This window comes from Leopardus geoffroyi, chromosome A2, assembly GCF_018350155.1.
Source record: "Leopardus geoffroyi isolate Oge1 chromosome A2, O.geoffroyi_Oge1_pat1.0, whole genome shotgun sequence".
In the NCBI taxonomy this organism is placed as follows: Eukaryota; Metazoa; Chordata; class Mammalia; order Carnivora; family Felidae; genus Leopardus; species Leopardus geoffroyi.
In genome coordinates this window covers 65,123,755-65,144,803 of record NC_059331.1, presented here as the reverse complement: position 1 = coordinate 65,144,803, position 21,049 = coordinate 65,123,755, and the positions used below count along the sequence as shown (strand labels likewise).

At 51.6% G+C, this 21,049-nt stretch overlaps 1 protein-coding gene across 2 annotated transcripts in view; it reads right to left on the bottom strand.

Moving 5' to 3' along the window:
• VWC2 (von Willebrand factor C domain containing 2) overlaps nt 1-21,049 on the bottom strand; it is a 125,464-nt gene that overhangs the window by 100,192 nt on the left and 4,223 nt on the right. The window lies entirely within an intron of this gene.

The window sequence follows — 21,049 nt, the reverse complement described above, 5'->3', positions numbered from 1 at the left end:
CACCCCGCCATGGTTTAAGAATGTAAAAAATTATCCAGAGGTGCCTACGAGACTCAGTCGGTTAAGCGTCCGACTCTTGGTTTCGGCTCAGGTCGGGATCTCGAGGTTGGTGAGTTCAAGCCCCGAGTTGGGCTCTGCGATGACAGTATGGAGCCTGCTTGGGATTCTCTCTCCCTTCCTCTCTCTCTCTCTCCCTCCCTCTCTCTCTCTCTCTTTATTGCTGGCTCTCTGCTCCTCCCCCGCTTGGATGCTTTGTCTCTCTCAAAACAAATAAATTTTTTTTTTAAGTTAAAAAAAGAAGTATGCAGCCCAGTGGTTTGCAAAGTGGGAACAAAGCCAGAGTGCCAGAGCAGAGACCGGCTCCTTTGGGGGCACCTGGCCTGTCCCTCTCAACCCTGTGCGGAGAGGCCGTGACTTAGTGACCCACACCTTGTGCCTTTTTACCAGCTTTCTTCTGAAGACAGGTCTTTCTTTCCACGTTGAACGGAAGATTCACCTTATCGAATTCTTGCCTCATCGTCACGCAGGTGAGCCGCGGTCCCCCACCCCTGCCAGGTGCCACCCGGCTAGCCTGGGACACTCCCATGTTTGCACAGAGTAGATAGGAAGGGGAAGGGGCAAGGAGAGGAGGGACCTGGCCCGGCCCGGAGCTGTGTGGATATGACCTCACTTGACCCCCACGGCAGCTCTAGGTGCCCACTCCTGCACCACGGCCCCGCTGATCAGGAGGCTGAGGCTCAGGTGACAGGCAGTTGGCCAAGGACAGACCTTGTGTGAGAGCCCAGGTGGTCCCCCCTCCCCTCCCCTGCCCCGGGGCTCTCCATCCATCACCCAGGGCAGCTGCGGCCCTCTCTGTGCTGGGTTGGCGCTTGCCTCGCTGTGCTTGTGGCCACTGGCCCAAATTCCTCCTTCTGGATCATTCCAATCAAGCACAACAGCATTCCTGGAAAGGCTGCACGCCCCCAGCTCCCCATCCCACCATAGCCACAGCCCACACCGTGATGGATTTTTTTCCTGGAAATCCCTGACACGGGGATCTGTCACCTGGGTTGACCCAAGACAAAGCAGAAACAGCAGATGCAGACTCAGCAGTGGGATGCAGAAGCAGACGCGACGTGGAAACGTGCCTTAAAGGATCGTGGAGCGGGAAGGTGACACACGGAGCGTCCCGGGGCAGGGGCCCCAGGTGACCGACCGTGTTGCACCCACCACCCAGCCGGCGCACGTGACGTGGACAATGCCAACGACGCTCACGGATGCGCCTCTGTCTATCCAATGCCAGAAATAAAAGCTCAAATCTCCACCCAATGGTTGGTGCACAAAGCAAACACTCAGTTCGTATTTAAGGTTTTTTTAATGTTTATTTATCTATTTAAAGAAAGCACAAGCGTGCATGAATGGGGGCAGGGCAGGGAGAGAGGGAGAGAGAGAGGATCCCAAGCAGGCTCTGTGCTGTCAGCGCACAGCCCGACGCAGGGCTCGATCTCATGAACTGTGAGGTCGTGACCTGAGCCGAAGTCAAGAGTAGGACGCTCAACCGACTGAGCCACCCAGGTGCCCCTGTATTTCAATTTAAAGGCTTTTCTCATGCACTAGACAGACCACAGCCAGCCTGGCTGGAAGTCACGGGACATCTGTGTGAGCAGGAGTGTAAGTATGCGTATGTGTGAGTGTGTGTGAGTGTATGAGTGAGTGTGGGTGTGGGTATGTGTGTATGTGTGTGAGTGTATGAGTGTGTGTACGAGTGAGTGTGTGTGTACGAGTGAGTGTGCGGGTGTGGAGGTGTGTGTGAGCGTATGAGTGAGTGTGGGTGTATGGGCGTGAGTGTGTATATGAGTGAGTGTGGGGGTGGGTGTGGGTGAGAGTGTGTGTATGTATGAGTGTATGAGTGTGTGTACGAGTGAGTGTGTGTATATGAGTGTGTACTAGTAAGTGTGTGTGTGTACGAGTGTGTGTATGAGTGTGGGGGGTGTGGAGGTGTGTGTGAGTGTATGAGTGAGTATGGGTGTAAGAGTGCGTGTGTATATGAGTGAGTGAGTGTGGGGGTGGGTGAGAGTGTATGAGTATGTGTGAATGTATGAGTGTGTGTACGAATGAGTGTGTGTGTACGAGTGAGTGTGGGTGTGTGCATATGAGTGTGTGTGTACGAGTGAGTATGTATGTGGGGTATGTGTGTACGAGTGTGTGTGTGTGCGAGTGTGGGGGGTTGTGTACGGGTATGTGTGTGTATGAGTGAGTGTGTGTGTACACGTGAGTGTGTATGTGGGGTGTGTGTGTATGAATGAGTGTGTGTGTGTACGAGTGTGTGTGTACGAGTGTGGGGGGTGTGTGTGTGTACGAGTGTGTGTGTGTGTATGAGTGAGTGGGGTTGGGTGTAGGTGAGAGTGTGTGTATGTGTGAATGTATGAGTGTGTGTATGAGTGAGTGTACAAGTGAGTGTGTATGTGGGGTGTGTGTGTACAAGTGTGTATGTGGAGGTGTGTGTACGAGTGAGTGTGTGTGTTTATGAGTGTGTGTGTATGAGTGAGTGTCGGGGGTGTGGAGGTGTGTGTGAGTGTATGAGTGAGTGTGCATGTGAGAGTGTGTGTGTATATGAGTGAGTGAGTGTGGGGGTGGGTGAGAGTATGTATGAGTATGTGTGAATGAGTGTGTGTACGAATGAGTGTGCATGCACGAGTTGAGTGTGGGGTGTGTGTGTGTACGAGTGAGTTTGTGTGGGATGAAACCTCAGAGCCGCCAGGACACAATCTGACCTGGGCTGCACGACAGCCCTGGAAGCCACAACCAGTCTGGCAACAACATAAGGGCACGTTTTCCAGGAGGCTGTTGGCACCACAAGGCCCTCTTGTACGAGGGCGGACTTTGCTCTTTGCTACAGCTGCTGTCCTCGTGACTTTCTGTCTCCCATTAATTCCCCTTTCAGCCAGTAGCATCCTCCCGTCAAGGGTGGATTTACTCAGCCAGCAGGATGAGAGAAGGGTCTGGCGTTTTAAAAGCAGAGACCTTGAGTTGCAAGAGACAGGTCACGGTTCATCACGTGTCGGAGCCGTCAGCGGAAGGGCTGGGACGAAAGCCATAAGAAAGCAAACAGGGTGGAGTAGACAGTGGGGAGCCAGGCTCCCTGCCCCCAGAAGCGGCCAGGACGGTCCCATCTTAAGGGCAGGATAGTCCGAGAGCAACAAGAGGGTCAGGAATCACGGGAGCCTGTCCTCAAGAGACGGGCCCAACCTGGGCCCCACGGCCACCCAGGCTGCGCTGCGGGGACGCAGGACACAGCCCTTTTGGTTCGGGAATTTGAAAGAAGGGGAGATCAAGCCTCCCGTCTGTCCCCAAGGAGAGCTCCGTGAAAGGCCACCAAGGTGCAAATGAGGGTCACAGAGGCTGCAGGACCGGAGCCGGCCTTCCAGCACAAGGGAGCACACCCCGGGCGAGGCAGGTCTGGAAGTGAAGTATTTCTTCCTGCTCCTCGTTCCACAACCTCACCGGGTCCCCAGTGTCCCCACGCCTGAGCCCATGGTCGCCCACAGCCTGGGCTGCTACTTTCCTTTTGATTGATTGACTGATTGACTGATTGATTTTTAAGTGTATTTATTTATTGTGAGAGAGAGAGAAAGCACGAGCAGGGGGAGGGGTGGAGACAGAGGGAGAGAGAGAGAGAATCCCAAGCAGACTCTGCATGGTCAGCACAGAGCGCCCAGAGCCCAACTCGGGGCTCGACCTCACGAACCGTGAGATCATGACCTGAGCTGAAGTCAGACCCCCAACCGACTGAGCCCCCCAGGCGCCCGATTGCAACTTTATCAAAAATTTAACTGTGAGTTTTGCTATCACAGAATACTTAGAAATCCTGGCTCGACTCCCGGGAGATTCGCTCGTGTCTCAAACATATGAGTTGAGGCTCAGAGGCAGGATCACCGGAAGTGAGTGGGTCACACTCAGGCCTCACCTCCTACACTGCTTGCTCTTTCCAAGCCCCAGGCTGAGGTTTGCACAGGGGGCACAGCCCCCCGAGCCCCACACAGAGCCAGGCTGGCCAGAGCAGATGGCCAAGCCCCACCGGCGCCCCCAGGGGACCCTGTGTCCACTGCTGTCCCACCTGGGCCAAGAGCCCCCGCACACCATTTGAGTCAGAACTCCCCATCCAACCCCAGTCCCTGGGACCCTGCCTGGGACTGGGGTGACCTCACAGTACTCTCTGGCGTCCCACAGATGTCCTGCTGGGCCCCTCCACCCTTCTCTGGGTGTGCGGCCCTGATCACTGATGCTCAGACTTCACGGCACCAACGGCCTGGCCTGCTTCGACCCTGCATGCTGACGTACTGACATCTCCCAGGCCTCAACTGACCAAGTCCGTTGCTTTGCATGTCGATGCCTCACTAGCACAGTCCTGCCACCCAAGAAAGCCTCCCCATTGTACGAACTCCACCTGTTCTAGCCCCAGCTCGCACGTCCTCCTCTAGGAAGGACAGCACAGGAGGACCAGGCCTCTCCTCTCATTACACCTGTCACAGCGCTCAGGTGGCCCAGGAAAGGTTGCTAAGTTGCAAACCACAAAAACCCACCTGCCCACGTGAACTCAGCAGCCAGGAGCGGAAGATGCAGCCACACAAGTTCAGGGTCACCGGGTCATGGAGGAAGGGTGTGACAGGACCCAGCTGGACTCAGACCAGCTGTTCTCCCTGCTGTCAGTCCCACCAGCACCCCGCACCCCCACAAAGACACGGCCCCGCCTCTGCACCCCCCCACCCAAACCAGGCACTGCCCCGCCTCTGCACCCCCCACCCACACGCGGGCACCGCCGGGGGGTCCATCGTATCCTAATGAGAGCACCTTTGCTCAGGATCCTTTGTGCTGGAAACACGGGGACCCTCCACCGACAGAGAAGGGGACAGGCCGCCAAGAAGACCGGAAGCTACAGCCCATGATCCCAAGAACCTCGACACTGGGCTTGGCTCAGCAGTCATCGGGGCCCATCAGGCATTCTGGGTGACAGTGACCCTTTCTGGCTCATCTCACCGTGCCACATGCACGGTTGGCCCCTCCCCCACCCTGCCACTAGCAGGCGCGGGCGGCTGATCCCAGCATCTGGGGGAGGTTCGCCTGCCCCGTGGCGCCACTACATTCCAAGCAGCTGTTCTGACTCTAGCCACCAGGTCTGAGCACTCCCAAAGCTGCAGTGTCCCCACCTGCCATCCCCTGTTCTATGTCCCACTGCAGAAACCAGAAGTCAGCCCACCCAGTGCATGACTGCATCTGCGACCCACAACACAGACTGCCAAGGCACGCTTCTGCAGTCAAAGGTGGCAACCCTTTCTCCCCTTCCAAAGTTGTCCTTGCCCTGAAAGACAATTCGCCAGGGCCAACCTAACTGTAAAACAACAGTACCTCTACTTAGCAAATCACAACCTACATACAGTATCCCATGCCTTGTGACAGAAATACCCTTCTTTGCAACGTTAACGGTTACAAATCCGAGAGAATCCGAAGCAGGCTCCATGTTCGGCTCAGAGCCTGATGCAGGGGTCGATCCCATAACCCTGTGATCATGACCTGAGCTGAAATCAAAAGCTGGATGCTTAAACGACTGAGCCACCCAGGAGCCCCATGAACACATGCAATTTAGACGCATCGCCTAGAACACGTGGGCGTTTGAGGAAAAGTCTCCATTCTCAAGGCAGCTGCTATATGCCAAGAGTGGACAGAACGTGGGTTGGATAAGGACAACAGGAACGGGGCTTGAGACTAAAGATAAGCTCTGTGGCATTCCTTCATTTGTCCGAGCCCTGAACCCAGATGGACCAATACCATTTCCACCATTTTCCTGGAAGGTAAGAGCACACGTGAGAGCTGGGACTAGTTTAGAAGACTGTTAGCCGGCCACGCACCCTGGGGCCGGCCTCAGATCCAGGGTCTCCAGTCTGGGAATGCTGTCCTGGCTTCCTCAGCCAACACTGCTCATGCAAATGACAGGTCTCAAAGTGGATCTAAGAAACTTACCCTGACACCTGAAGCAGAGCAAGGAGGGACGGACCTGTCTGAGCACGTTCTCAACAAAGCGACCATAAATACAACGTGCACAGCAGAGGCTCCAGAGAGACATTAACTTGAGACTAACTGATAATTAGTTAGACCCTCGTAATGCTCAGTAATGACGCACGTGTCTGCGTCACACGTACACGGGCACGAAGGACGGTGAACTAAAGACTGAACCTATTTCTATACAAGCAAGTAGGAACAGGAACCATGATTTATAGGTGGGACAATTCTTACAGGCGAAATGATGCCGACACAAGTGGATAGTGCTTCAATCAAGTGCCCTGTACATAAAGATCTAGACCAGACGGATACAGAGGTGGAGTGGAGAACTTCTGTATGAGTTGTGCATAAGCAGCCGTGTATTTTAGCGCGTGTATCTTACGTTAATGAACTCGGTGCCAATTAGGCGCTGATCTGTACAAAGTGCTGCCTTGTGTGATCTGTAACTGCGATTATAACCACTGTAACCACGAGAAGGACCAGGATCCGAAATATTGCAGAAAGCACGTTGATTATGAATCTTGGTCCTGCCCGTGTCCCAAATCGCTTCCCACTCTGGGAGGCAGAAACTCACTTCAGGCCCCTCCTCCTACTCCTGCCCGCACGGCAGATTCGTTCACCATCCACTGGCAGGCACCTGTTTTCCTCAAATCTGGCCTAAACGCATCCTCCTGTTCCGTGCTGCCAAAGAGAGCCATTGGCCGGGTGAGAGGCAGACAGTGCTGTGTGTCACCTGAATCCCGTTGCCTGGATGGCGACCACCGCTATATTCCAATCTGGAACTTTCTACTGCGACTGCTAGAGAAGGTGCCATGAAACCCCACTGCCACCAAATAAATGCACTGGCTCCTGGTGGTCAGGGAGCAACTCTGGGCTAAACGCAGATGCTTCCTTAGGAGCAGACAAATGGGAGGCAGCCGCCTCCCCAAACAATTTCCCCTGTTTTCCTACATGGGATTAATTTCAACACAGAGAAGACGGAGAAGATGAGCTGAGTATAGATCCTTCTCATTGAAAGCCATTCAACGTCAAATAACCTCTTCTCCCCACTTCTCTGTTTTCTCATCAGCAGAGGTGCTCCAGTAATAACCCCCAAACTTCTGGGTTCTGCAATGACGCAAAGTGAGATTAACATGAAAACAAAGAGGGACGTTGGGGCGCCTGGGTGGCGCAGTCGGTTAAGCGTCCGACTTCAGCCAGGTCACGATCTCGCGGTCCGTGAGTTCGAGCCCCGCGTCGGGCTCTGGGCTGATGGCTCAGAGCCTGGAGCCTGTTTCCGATTCTGTGTCTCCCTCTCTCTCTGCCCCTCCCCCGTTCATGCTCTGTCTCTCTCTGTCCCAAAAATAAATAAACGTTGAAAAAAAAGTTAAAAAAAAAAAAAAGAAAACAAAGAGGGACGCTGAAATCTGGATTTCCCTCTACTTTCCTCTCTCCTGGTCCTTCCTGTCCTTCAACACCCCTTGAATTCTTCCAGGAGCGCTGGCTTGGAGCAGAATCTCTGGTACCAAGAACCCCAATCCCAGGCTGCCGGTGAGTAATCAACTCATCCCAGGGTGACTCAAGAGCAGGGCAGTGTCCCCATCACATCCGGGATTGTTACGGTAATGGAGCCGGTGCAAATATCCAGGCTCACTAGATACTGACTGAGTCAAGAAAGTGACGGTTAGGGGTGCCTGAGTGGCTCAGTCAATTAAGCGTCCGACTCTTGATTTCAACTCTGGTCATGATCTCACAGATCATGAGTTCGAGCCCTAGGTCAGGCTCTGTGCTCAAGTACCAGGGATTCTCTCTCTCCCTCTCTCTGCCCCTTCTCTGCTTGCTCTCTCTTTCTCAAAATAAATAAATAAACTTTAAAAATTTCAAGAAAGAGCTGAAATGAACTTGGACAGCACATTATGAAAAACATAAAAAAAATATAAAATCTACAGCGCTGCCTCAGGAAGAGTCGGTCGGCGCCTTATGAAGAGGCGCTCAGGGATCAGACACCCACACCCGAGGACAAGGAAATAAAGGGGGATCTCTCTACAGAGAGGGATCAAGATTCGGATTCCACATTTAATCCACTAATGGAAGAGAAGACACAGTCACTAGAATGAGTTGAACACTAAGGCAGTGACCTTACAGAAGGGATCCCAGGGCTTGTAAAGGAATGTTTGGAAACCAAAAGACAAAGTGCATGGCCGGAGCTGAGAAAACACAGCCTCCAGATTCTGGAGCGATCGAGTCCCAGACTTAGGGCACAGATGTCACACCACACTCTTCCTCTTGCATATTTTTCTTACCGTTCTCTTCTCTTTGCCTTTAAATAGCTACGATTTGTGCCGAGTAGCTGGGGATCCAGGCCCCCTTACTCACCCAAGGGACAAACTTCTTTTCAAATCCAACTATGGAAGATGTAAGATCTGGACATGTCCAACCTGCAGATTTGGGGCGATGTACACACGGGCCCTGGGGCTGTGACACCAGGTCCCATCGCCAGCCCCCCAGGCTCCCTGCCCTCTGGACTCCTGCACTCTCAAGGGGAGGTATGAAGAAAATCCCACCACTCACCCCAGTGCTCAGTCTGGCTAGGGAGCTAGGGCATAAACACACGGGAGAGAAGCTAACAGAATGGCAGACAGTGCCAGATGCTAAGTGAGCTGGGTGCATATTAAGAATTTTTAAGGCAGGGGCGCCGAGGGGGCTCAGTCGGTTTAAGCGTCTGACTCTTGACTTTGGCTCAGGTCATGATCTCACAGTTTATGAGTTCGAGCCCTGCATCGGGCTCTGGGCTGAAAATGCAGGGTCTGCTTGGGTTCTCTCCCACCCTCTCTCTCTCTCTTTCTCTCTGCCCCTCGCTCACTTGCGCGGTCTCTCTCTCAAAATAAACGAACTTAAAAAAAAAAAGAATTTTCCAGGCAAAGTTGTGGGTTTTGGCTGGAACGAGAGCGAAGAGAGAAAACTCCAATGTGCAGAGGATGCCATGGGGACAAGGTGCCCTTCCCAACGTCCTAAGGGCAACGGGAGCTTTCCAGCGCATCTTAGGAAGAATGAAAGTAGAGGAGGATGTCTTTCAAGAGGGAGAAATCCTCAGATGCTGAGTAATTACCCAGAAGAGATGAGATTCCTAAGACCTCAAAGGACAGAGATACCCCTAAGACACTTCGCAACTGAACTGATACAGAACCACGTTTTCCACCATCGACAGGTGTGGGGAGCCCCGGAGCGGAAGGAATCATCCTAAAACTAAGGAGCGTTACTTCTTCAGCGTTTGCGCACCTGAGTTCTGTTTGCACATCCTGACCCTGTCACAGAATTTATCTGACGACCCTATTGAATTCAGCAACAAGTTGCCAGAGGCACCAACTAGAAACTTTGCTGGGGATGACCGGCAGCTTCCCCGAAGTCACTGTCACATTTTTGTCACCAGATGGCGAAAGCGTCCTTTCCAGCTGCCGTGCTTGCTTTCAAAGTGCCAGGCAGCCACGCTTGTTAATGTGTGATGCACTCGGAGGGAAATCACAAAGTCCCCTTCTATTTAAACCACCGGGTCTTATTAGCTTCCGATTGCCGGGAGCTGTGTTATTTGGGAGCTGGAGAAAAATGCTGGAGTGCTGCCTTTCAACTCTGCTTCCCCCCCACCTCCCTGGAGTGAAACACACCCCCAAGTCTGGTGAATTGCCAAGAACCTCCGGGGAAGCAGCCTGAACTGGGGGTCTGGTTGGACCACCGCGCCTCTCCTGTACAAGCCTCATGCATGCGTCCCGGGCCTCCCCAGGTCTCCCTGCAAGAAGCCGGGAGATGTTATGCAGGGCACGGCTTTCTTTCCACAGTCCCCTCGAAGCAGATCTCTCCCCAAGGCTACGTCAGGTCGCTTACCTGAAACCGTCTTATTAAACTAGGCAAGGCACCTGCAAAGCTCCATTTCCACACGGGAAAACAGCAGGGTCCTTCAGGGACACCGATGCACCTGCCTGCCAGCCTGCATTCTCCAGGCCTTCCATCGGTCAGGACCAGCACGGAGCGCTCGGACCTGCGTGCCCCTCTGCCCTGCCTTCTGTTCCCCAAAGTGAAATGGGCTTGATCCTTGGCCACCTTCCAGCCTCCAACACAAGCCACTGGCCACCCAGCGACAGAACACTGCTGCTCCCCAGGCCCTGCACGAGAGATTATTTTTGTTGTTGTTGTTCTCTTTGTCTTTCCACTCTCTGTCAGACAATGGATTTGCACACAAAGGGACTTAATTAAGAACTGTCCCCAGAAGCTGTCAGCTTTTCAGTGAGGGGAAGAAAACCACCCCGCCCACCACACGACAGACTAACAGTACAACAGTCTGACACCCCAACGCCACATCAGAGAGTGGCTTTTCCTTCTTCGTGGTTTAGCTTGTGGCAAGTCTGTCTAATCACGTCCTTCAAATCCCCTCGTGACGGATTCCCTCAGATTAACACAGATCATGAGGGAACTCACTTAAGAGAAGGGAAAAAAATGCTGGCCGTGCTTACATGGTGCATTCTGCTTAGTGGCAAACAGCTGAGTAGCTTGGCTAGAAGAACACTGGTGAACATTCTGGAATGTTATGACCTGACAGATCACACGGTCAGATGAGATGCGAAAAAGACCATGCAGGCTTCCTGTCATGGACTGCGTGTTTGGGTCCCCCCAAAATTAAGGTTGGAGCCTCAACCCCCCAGTGGGATGGGAGCTGAGGTCAGGAGGGTGGGGCCCCAAGGTTTGATTCCTGTCCTTCAAATACAAGGAAGAGCCTGGCGATCGCGGTCAGCTTTCTCCCCATCATATGAGGACCTGGGGAGAAGGTGGCCATCTTGAGCCTCAACAGAACCAGATCTTGCTGGCACCATGATGTCGGACTCCCAGCCTCCAGAACTGTGAGAAGTAAATGTCTGTAAACTTCTGCAGTGGGGGCAGACATGTGCCCACAGTGGGCCAGCCCCTGGCCCCCAGACCCTGGCCCGCTGCACACAGAGCAGGGCAGGGAGAGAGGAGAGCCCGTGATCACAGGCAGCCAGACCGGGACCCCCACTGCTGGGATACTGGGTCTGCACAGAGCCCCTCTCCTCTGACCCTGGGAGCAGGGTGCCATTAAGATTTGGGGGGGTTGGTTTACATTAATAGATGCTCTGCTCATTCAGATTCCTAAACTAAGCCCTGAATGGAAAGGACACATTGCCAACTGGGCACTGCCAGCCTGGGGCCAGACTGGGGCGGTAAGGGCCCCAGGGAAAGATGTTGTTAAAGCCAAACTTCACTGTTTTAAAAATGGGAAAATCTACAGCCTCTTGTGTTAGAATAAAGAGTGAAACATAAGTAATCCCTGGAGAGAAAGAAACAGGGCTTGTTCCTCATTTTATACCTAAATGACTAAAATGAAAAATCTCTCAAAGATAGGGCACCTGTGGGGGACTCAGCCGGTTGAACGTCTGACTCTTGATTTCAGCTCAGGTCATGATCTCGGCTCAGGTCATGATCTCATAGTTTGTGAGTTCAAGCCCTGCGTGGGGCTCCGTGCTGACAGCATGGAGCCTGCTTGGGATTCTCTCTCTCTCTCTCTTCCCCTCTCCAGCTTGTGCTTTCTCTCTCTAAATAAATCAACATTGAAAAAAAAAAGCCTTCCAAGGAGTAGGCTTTTAAAAGGTGGGTATGAGGGCGGGATGTGGGATTGGCTCTCTCTGAAGGATCACAAATTCAAAATTTTTTCAGGGGCCCGTCGCGTAAGAAAACAAGGTGGTGAACCAGGTGCATGATAGCGAGTGGTGGGGACTGGGGCACACTAGGAAACTTAACATGCTGAGGCACCCATAGGCACATCTCATCCTAACCCACAGGCACATCTCATCCTAACAACACACACACACACCAGAAGAAAACAGAACCATGCCACTCCGTGTTGGCATTCTTCCTTCGAGATGGCAAGAATAAGGCTCGTCCTCGGCAGGGAGGAACAAAGACGACCCAAGAAGCACGTCTGTCTCCTCTGCCCAGAGCTGGCCAGGCTCCAGGAACAGGGCCCACGCTTCCCAGCTATCAGGTGGCCACGCAGACACCAGTCTGGACGACATGTGAGGTCAGAGTCTGACTGTCCTGAAGCTCCGTTCCGTGCACAGCAGTTGCTGATTCCCGGGAAGGTGCTGGACCGCGGCCCAAGCCCAGGGCTCACGCCGTTGGCCCCGCGCTCCTTTCCAAAGCTGAGCCTCTTCCAGAGCGTCCTGGAATTACAACAGGACGCTGCCAGCCTGTTCTTCTCCAGATAGGGAAGTCCCTGTCCACGGTGGAGAAGACACGACAGGGCTCACTCACAAAGACATCCTCTTGGCTCTTACGTCCCTGAGAGCCGACCCTGGCGGTCACCAGGTGCAAGATGAGCTTTCTTTCTTGGCTTCCTGGAGGGCATGGGGACCAGAGGGGATCTCCGCCCTCAGCCGGAGGTGACATGAGCTGAGTTGATCCCTCAGGCTGCCTGCGTCCCTGGCTCTTCACAGGCCCAGGGGAAGCCAGCGGCCTTGTCTGATTTCTTTCTCTTCCAGTCTACCCACCCCTGAAATGTCTGCATGCATGACATGGCTAAGCCACCAGCGGGTCAAAGAACACGTGTGCAGGGCATCCTGGCCACTGAGGACTCCCTGCCCCGTGGCTGTGGGGACAGAGATGCTCCCGTGACAACCTGTCCACTGGCCCAGGGCCGAGTGTCGCTCAGAATATAACCATCAATGATTCAAGAGTGGGACCAGGAGCCCAGCTATAGCTTCTGATACCTTCACGGGAATTAATAAGTAAGAGTCGTGGCTTGTTTGAAACTAAGTTTGTGTTTTCTCTGCCCTAAGCCTCCTACTGAGATACTGAAAGACCGCTTTCAAAAGTCACACGACATTCAAAAGTAAAATATAAGAAGTTGTTTTTAAAGCTGAACAAGGGAGATACATTTGTGTAGCATCTCAACCTTTGAGGAAAGCAAACAGGCAAAACGGGAGGACCAATCGTTCTGGTACACTTTGGTAGAGACATTACTATTTATTTCTGAGCTGCCTCACGGACAACAGGTACCGAGAGCCAAGAAGGAGGGGCGTATCATCTTGAAGTGATCTGAAGTTTAAAAAAAAATTTTTCCCAACGTTTTTATTCATTTTTGAGAGACAGAGAGGCAGAGAAAGAGCAGGGGAGGCAGAGAGAGAGAGAGGAGACACAGAATCTGAAGCAGGCTCCAGGCTCCAAGCTGTCAGCACAAAGCCCGACGCTGGGCTCGAACTCACGAACCCGTAAGATCATGACCTGAGCTGAAGTCAGACGCTTAACCGACTGAGCCACCCAGGTGCCCCAAAACGATCTGAATTTTATTACAGGAGGGGCAGGAATGATCACCCACAGGCAAAGGGAGCTTGGTGGCGTCTGTGATCAGCAGTCCTGGAAAGCAGGAGGGCCTTTGCAACTGCTTACCTATGGCATGATTTGGCCTAAAGCTGAGCTAGCTGCCCCCCACCCCCTGCCCTGGTAATACCTTTTTTCCAAGAACATTTACCAGTTGTATCTGATGGCATTTCCTGTTTGTTTAAGGATAAAGTTGGAACTCAAAATCCGTATCTGTAGTCCAGGTGTTCAATTCTAGCACTCCGGACATTGGTTATCAGGGGCCATTCTCCACCCTGTAGGATTTTGGCAGCATGTCTGGCCTCCACTCATTGGATGTCAGCAGCATCCCACCCCACCCCAGTTTTGACCACCAAAAACGTCTGCACCCATTGAACAAGTCCCCACAGGGGCAACATGACCCTCAGCTGAGAACCACTGGTCTTTGCTTCAGTGAACAGTAACTTTTCTTTCATTCCTTCTTGACTCTGTGACTTGGCTTCCCAGGTCATGTTCTCCTTCCTGAGTTTCATCCTTTACACTGCATTTTGAAGTTCCTTTACTTATGGTTTGTTTGGTGGCGTGCTCTATTTTTGTTTAAAAATATCTTCATTCAGCCTCCTTCCTGAAGGATAGTTTTGCTGGATACATAAATTGGATTAACTCTTCTTTTCTCTTTGTTCTTTAAACACGTTCTTCTACTGTTTGGGGTCTTTCTACCAGTGATAAGAAGTCAGCTGTCGGCCTAGTTACTGCTATTTTGAAGGTAAAGTCTGTTTTCTCTGGATGCTCTTAAAATCTTTTGCCTTCAGTGCTCTGCAGTCTCACTATGATATGGCTACGGGTGAATGTATTTTTGTTTATCTTTCTTTTTTTAAATATTTTTTAATGTTTATTTATTTTTGAGAGAGAGACAGAATCGAGCAGGAGAGGGGGAGAGACAGAGGGAGACACAGAATCTGAAGCAGGCTCCAGGCTCTGAGCTGTCAGCACAGAGCCCGAGGTGGGGCTGGAACCCACGAACCTCGAGATCATGACCTGATCCGAAGTCAGATGCTTAACCAACTGAACCACCCAGGTGTTCCTGTTTACCTTTCTTTAAATTCCTAGGGATTCATTAATTGGAAAATCAAGGTCTTTCAACTAGAATGTCTGGCATTCCATCCCTTCATTTTTCCTGTATTTTCTACTACCTCTTCCAGAATTCTGATCTGATCCATGTTAACTTTTCTCTGTCCTCCATGTAACAAAGCATCTCCTTCCTATGTTCCATCCGTGTTTCCATATTTCACTCTGGGTGACTTCTCCAAATCCAGCTGCTAGTTCGTTGAATTAGCTTATAACCTGTGCGTGATGTAAAGCTGAACCCTCCCATTGATTATCAATTCAAACTATTATATACTGCTGTATACAAGTTCTACCTGATTCTTCTTCAAAACCAATCAGTATTGGGAATATACTTGTTTTGTCTACCTATGCATTTTATTTCAACATAGAGTTTTTGCATATTAAATAGTCTCATTTTTATTCCAACATCTGGGTCTCACTGGATTACTTTAGTCTCAGCAAGCTCTTGCTTACGATGCCCCTTCTTGTGTGTAATTTTAATTTTGCTATCACATTCTTTGGAACACTACTTGTGGGGATTCTTTGCGGCCCCGGGGGGAGGGTGCATTCCTCCTGGGGACATTTGTTTCTATCAGACACCTGTTGGCATTGCCAGCCAGGGACGCCCCCCCCCCCCCCCCCCCCCGCCTTTCAGCACAAATACCCCACCTGGATTTTCTGGACCATCCAGGGAAGCAGCTTCATGCTCGTAAGACAGCACATGCACTAGATACAGCAAATGTTCAGAGAAAACCTGTCAGCTCAACTCAGCCCTGAGGCCCATCCAGGGGGGTCTGTCTGCACTTCTCCTTTGCAGGACATGCTTTTTGGGGGAGCATGGCCTTATGAGATATACCCCGGTGTGACGTTCTCTCTCCCTGGGGCCATGGGCTTGTCAGGTACCCCAGCCTTGATCCCAGGCATCAGACGATGCTCTCAGATAGTCACCGCTGCAAGGTTGACTTTCCTGTCTGGATTTTACCTCTAGGGATTAATTTTTCTCAATTTTTTTTTTTCCCATTTAAGCTGTGCTTTTAAGAAGATGAGTGGGTTTTTTTTTTTTAATGTTTATTTTTGAGAGAGAGAGACAGAGAGACAGAGAGACAGAGCACGAGTGGGGGAGGGGCAGAGAGAGAGGGAGACACAGAATCCGAAGGAGGTTCCAGGCTCCGAGCCGTCAGCACAGAGCTGGACGTGGGGCTCGAACCCACAAACTGTGAGATCATGATCTGAGCAAAGTCGGGCGCTCAACCGACTGAGCCACGCAGGCAACCCAAGATGTGTTTTCTATGATATCTGGGATTTCACGAGTTTTGTTAAGTGCTGGGTTTTCGGGCTATTAGTTTTCTCTATTCCCGGGCAAAGGGTGGTCTCACCATGTTTAAAGCAAAATCCTTTCCACCATAACCAGAGATTATGGCACAGAGCCACACGGCTTCTTAATTTTCCATCCCTATGCTTCTCCATGGGCCTCGGGCTTCTGAGAGAACTCACAGGGCCATGGGCAGATGCCTGACATCATCCTTTTCTGCAGATTCGAAAGGCACTCCGTGTCCTGGCCGCACCCCAGTGCCCGACAGAAATAGAATGAGAAGTGAAATCCAGCTGGCAGGATCTCAGGCTTGGAACAGAAACAGCAAAAAAAGGATTTCCAGCTATGTGGTCAGAAGCATGCCACAAAGGATGGCTGTAGGGCACACAGGCTAGGTGGAAAAGCATCATCTTCCACCCAAACTCACAATTGTGCTCTTTGAGACAAACTCTTCTCCTCTTCCCCCTAGAAACCTGTCCCAGGCTTGCCCTGTCATTTAAAAACAAACCTTCGACAAGAGTCTAGATGGGCAGCTTCCAGCTGGGTGCCTTGCAGAGCCCCATGATGCTTCTCACAGCACATCACACACCTTGTGGTCACAGCCTGCGACGTTGGGGTCACTGCCCATTTACTGGGGGCACTTCAAGGTTTGGTGTTATGTCTCCAGGATCGTGTCCAAAGCCTGGCAAATATTTACCCCCCAAAATATATTTAAAAATGTTTTCTTTTGAGGTTTGTTTTTGAAAGAGAGACAGACTGCGAGTGGGGGAGGGGTAGAGAGAGAGAGAGGGAGACACAGAATCCGAAACAGCCTCCAGGCTCTGAGCTGTCAGCACAGAGTCTGACATGGGGCTCGAACTCACGAAGTGTGAGATCATGGCCTGAGCCGAAGTCGGACGCTTAACCGACTGACCACCCAGGCACCCGCAAAAAAAATATTTTTGAATTAAAAAATGCAAGAAGAAATTCTTGTTGGGATTGATCAGATTTGGAGATACCTTCCACCAAAGGAAATATTTATGGGAAAACCCCGGAGAGGCCCGCCCTAATGCTGAACCTCCACAGTCAGTCTTCCCAGGGACTAAAAACCCTCCAGGGGGGTAGTCACCTCCCACAAGAGGCACGCTCACCAGGGAAGCTCCCAGAAACCACATTCACCTGGCTGCAGGCTTATTCTCTCTCTCTCTCTCTTTTTTTTTTTTTAGTTTGTTCAGAGCTTTGTAGGTTCAAATTGCCTTCACGTGTATCTCATTTACTTCTCATAAACTGAGAGATAAGCAGGATACTCTTTACTTTGGACCACTGGAAAATAGGAGGCTCTGAGAATTGTTCAGGGGTACAAGAATGAAACAGAAGAAGGGCTCACACAGACATCTTTAGAGGGTTAAGTGCTCTGTCCTAGAGGACGCTGAGACCCTCCACTCACACTGAAGGAGGCGGACACTCAAGATGTCCTACTCAGAAGGACACAGATACTCAGAACCCAAGCAAACTCAGGCTTAGCAACAACACAAGCATCTGGCTGACTAGAGAACATTAGCTTTACGCAGCTTGATTCATTGTACTTTGCAAAGGTAAATAATAATAGTATTGTTTTATGTTAAGTAACATCAACCGGAAGAATGGAAATAAATACCATGTAACTGAAAAATATGATGAATGTGTCTCTCTCCTGGCACCTTTTCATAATTGCAATAGAGATCTACTTGGAGTTTTTGATTCCAGATTTCATGGAGGAAGTTTTTTCATTACTAAACTTCTGGAAAGGAGATTCTGCAGCAGGGTTAATCATGGGTCAGACACTGACGCCCTGGGAGAGCCTGGGCTCCCCGGCGGCCCCACATCCCTGTGCCTGCCCATCTCTGTCCAGCTGCCTCTGGTTCAACAGGCCTTTCGCTCTGAAAAACAGGCGAGCAAGCAGTACCTATTACTAATGCAGCGTCTCTCTTTCTTCAAAGACTTCCACAATTGCTAATCAGAGTTCCTGATCACTATGAGAGCCACCGCGGACAGGCGGAACTGGCATCACACGACCCACAAGCCAAGACTCGAGCAGTGTTCGTGCTCCTGGAGGGCCTTATCCACAGGCGGGAGTTGTATAAATTGCTTAGACGCTACAAAGCACTGGGACAAGCTTGCGGACCCCCGCTTCTAACCTCACGGTCCCCCAGGGCATCAGGAGACCCCGTGAGGGGAACAACTTAATTTTGCGGCTCAAACTGCAATCGTTTTCTGTTGGTAAACTCCAAATCTGACCTGCTGCCTGCCTTCCTGCCTGGTAGTCATCGGGGCAGATCTGAAACTGCTCCAGGGAGCCCCCACCGGAGAGCCGCTCGTTAGTCGTGTCTGGCTCACAGATCTACCGCCATAAACAGTACAGTAGGTCCTGACAGCGCTCGGGATGGAATAGGCACAGAACGACAGTGGTTTAGGTGGTCTGCCTGCCTGGCTATGCTTCTCGGGCAGTGAGTTTATCACCAATCACGCCTGCACCTTCTTTGTAAATTCTTTCTTCAATCGTACTTGCCAGGGAGGCTTCCCCCGGCCACAGTCCTTGTATCTCCTTGGGCTCGTCCATGTGAGGTCAACTCTGGCCTCCGACACCTGTTATGGCTATGTTACAGCCTGGACTGTGCCCTCCCTCCCAAATTCTCAGGTTCAGGTCCAACCCCCAGTACCTCCAACTGTGACCGTATTTCGAGACAAAATCTTTACAGAGGCAATTAAGTTAAAATGAGGTCATCCAGGTGGGCCCCAATCTAATATGACCTGTGTGAGGAGACTGGACGCAGATGCACACAGAGCATGAACTTGGTGAGGACACAGGGAGAAGACGGTCGTCTACAACGCCAAGGAGAGAGGCCTCCGAAGAAACAACCCTGCCCCCACCTTGATCTCGGACGCCCAGCCTCCAGAACCGTGAAACAATAAATCTCTATGGTTTAAGCTGCCTGGTCTGTGGTCCTTTATGACGGCAACGCCAGCAAATGAACACATCCCCAGGAAGCAGAGAACACGTGAAAATGCCATTCGTTTTAAAAAAAAAAAAAAAAAAAAATACAAACCAGCAGACCAGGCTTCCTTCTCCAAAGTTGGATACCTGCTCGTGTAAGTTGAAGAACAGGCCACTTGGTGGAATTTGAGAGGCAGTGGAGAAAACTCCACCAGCAACTACATTTTTACGTGGCTACACAAATTAAGTTGCAAACATCCCTAGAGACATGAGGATGTTACTCTAGTCATTATCAGCGTAAGGGGATTTCGTGGGCGTGGCGAGTGAGGTCTTGTGCTGACATCTGGCCGAGATTATCAGCCAGGCTGCGAAGAAGAGGGATTGTGATGGTGTCTGTAGGAAGCAGGGAGAGGAGGGAAAAGACGAAACTGTGAAAATTGGGCAAAGAGCCACGTGCCCAAGAAAGAGCAGCCCAGGAAGACAGAGGGAAGCCACCTCGCAGGGGCCAGATGCACAGCATCACAGGCACCGGGCAGGATCTGTTTCCCAGACAGACACCCAGAGTAAGCCCCCAGCCTCCATCACTACCTCCCTCTCTCTGGGGAAGCACCGAACAGATGCCTCAGACGCCCGTGTGCCTCCCGGGGAAGGAGGCCCAGCACTGGCCTCCCTTTCCCCTCCTTCCTTGCTGCGGTGACCAGCATTCCAAGCAAGACACACACGGATCACAACCCCCGTTTCCTTAACCTTTTCTTGGGAGAAGAGCAAAGTGCTTCAGACAGAACGTGCTCTCCTTTTCCACTGCCCACACAAGGTGCTGTGCAAACTACAGACCACACTAGCGGAGCTCTCGCTGAAAGCCCAGAACCTCCAGAGCAGAGAGGTGGACAGTGGTCGTGCCCGGGCACTCGGCACCGCAGCTGGGCGTAACTGCAACCCCTAGTCACAGAAACGAGCATGACATACACATCGTGCAGAATGAAATCATTAGGGGGTTGTACGTGTTAGGGGAGCAAGCATGTCACCGAATGTGTAGAAGCTTTGCAACATTCATGCACGTGTCCATCCTGGCAGCCGCTGATGACTGGATGAAAGTTGAGAATGAAGTACCACTTGGAGACGAGAGGTATACTTAACACTCAAAAGAGAGGTTCACGGGTACCTTAATTCTTCCCAAGATTATCATCTCTCCAATCTCCTGTTTGTTGCCAACATCCCCCATCTCCAGAGGCTGCGACACGTTCTGCTTCCTGACCACCGATTTTTGAATCACATAAGAGTCCCCCCCACCCCCACCCCCTCCCCAGCTCGCAAAGGCAGCTCCGTGGCACCCAGCACTTAGCGATGAATTACTACAACACAAGTTTGAATTCTTCTCTCTGTTTGTCATCTCAGGCAGATGACTGGCCACCCTGTGATGTGTCTGGGATTTTTAGATCGAAATGCAACTGACTTCGTGAGACTCTTTTAGGAAATGACTATAAAACAAGATACAATGCAACCAACAAATGCAATCGATAAAAACTAACGACTTGCCTTTGTTCTTATAACCCTGAGAGATTTTTCTCATGAGCCTAAAACTCAAGAGAATTATTTTGTTGGGCCCATGCCTACAGCCACGGCCCAGGCCAACATGGAAGGTACCTCTGGGTAGGGAAGATACCTCTTCCCAGGGTAGATACCTACCTCTGGGTAGGTACCTGGGAAGGTACCTGGGTTTTGCCAGGACCTTTGCTTCAGCACCAACACACCTGGGGAGACGTGTGCCAGGCTTCCCACTAGCAAGGGAGCCTTGTGAGGGCAGGGCGCCTACCTAACTCCTGGTGTATGGTCAGGGTCTGGTTCATAGGAGTTTCTCAACAAAGTTGTCTTTGTTTCTTCGAAGGGCTGGAGTGAACAACTGTGCTAAACAGGCTGGCCTGGGGATGCATCCTGGGCATGAGGCCGTTAGAGCTCCAACCAGCCTTAGCTAACAGATGAGGAAAACAACCCCAGAGGAAAGATGCGATTTGTCCTTGTCGTGCTGGTTAGTGGCAAGGCAAGGATGGACACCTGTGTTTCCCGACTCTAAATCCCAGCACTCCTTCCACACTTGCTACCTTATCTACAGATCAGTCCTTCCTGGCTTTCTATTTCTACCACACCAGGGATTGATTCTTCAAATTCCTTAGGGGTCATCACATCCTGGGCATACCCTGAATGTGTGGATCTCCGAGGCTGGGCTCCGGGAGCCTCCAGCAGGATTCCTTCCCCCCTGCCTTCCCTCCCTGCTCAGTGCTGGGGGCTGCAGGCCCCAGGAC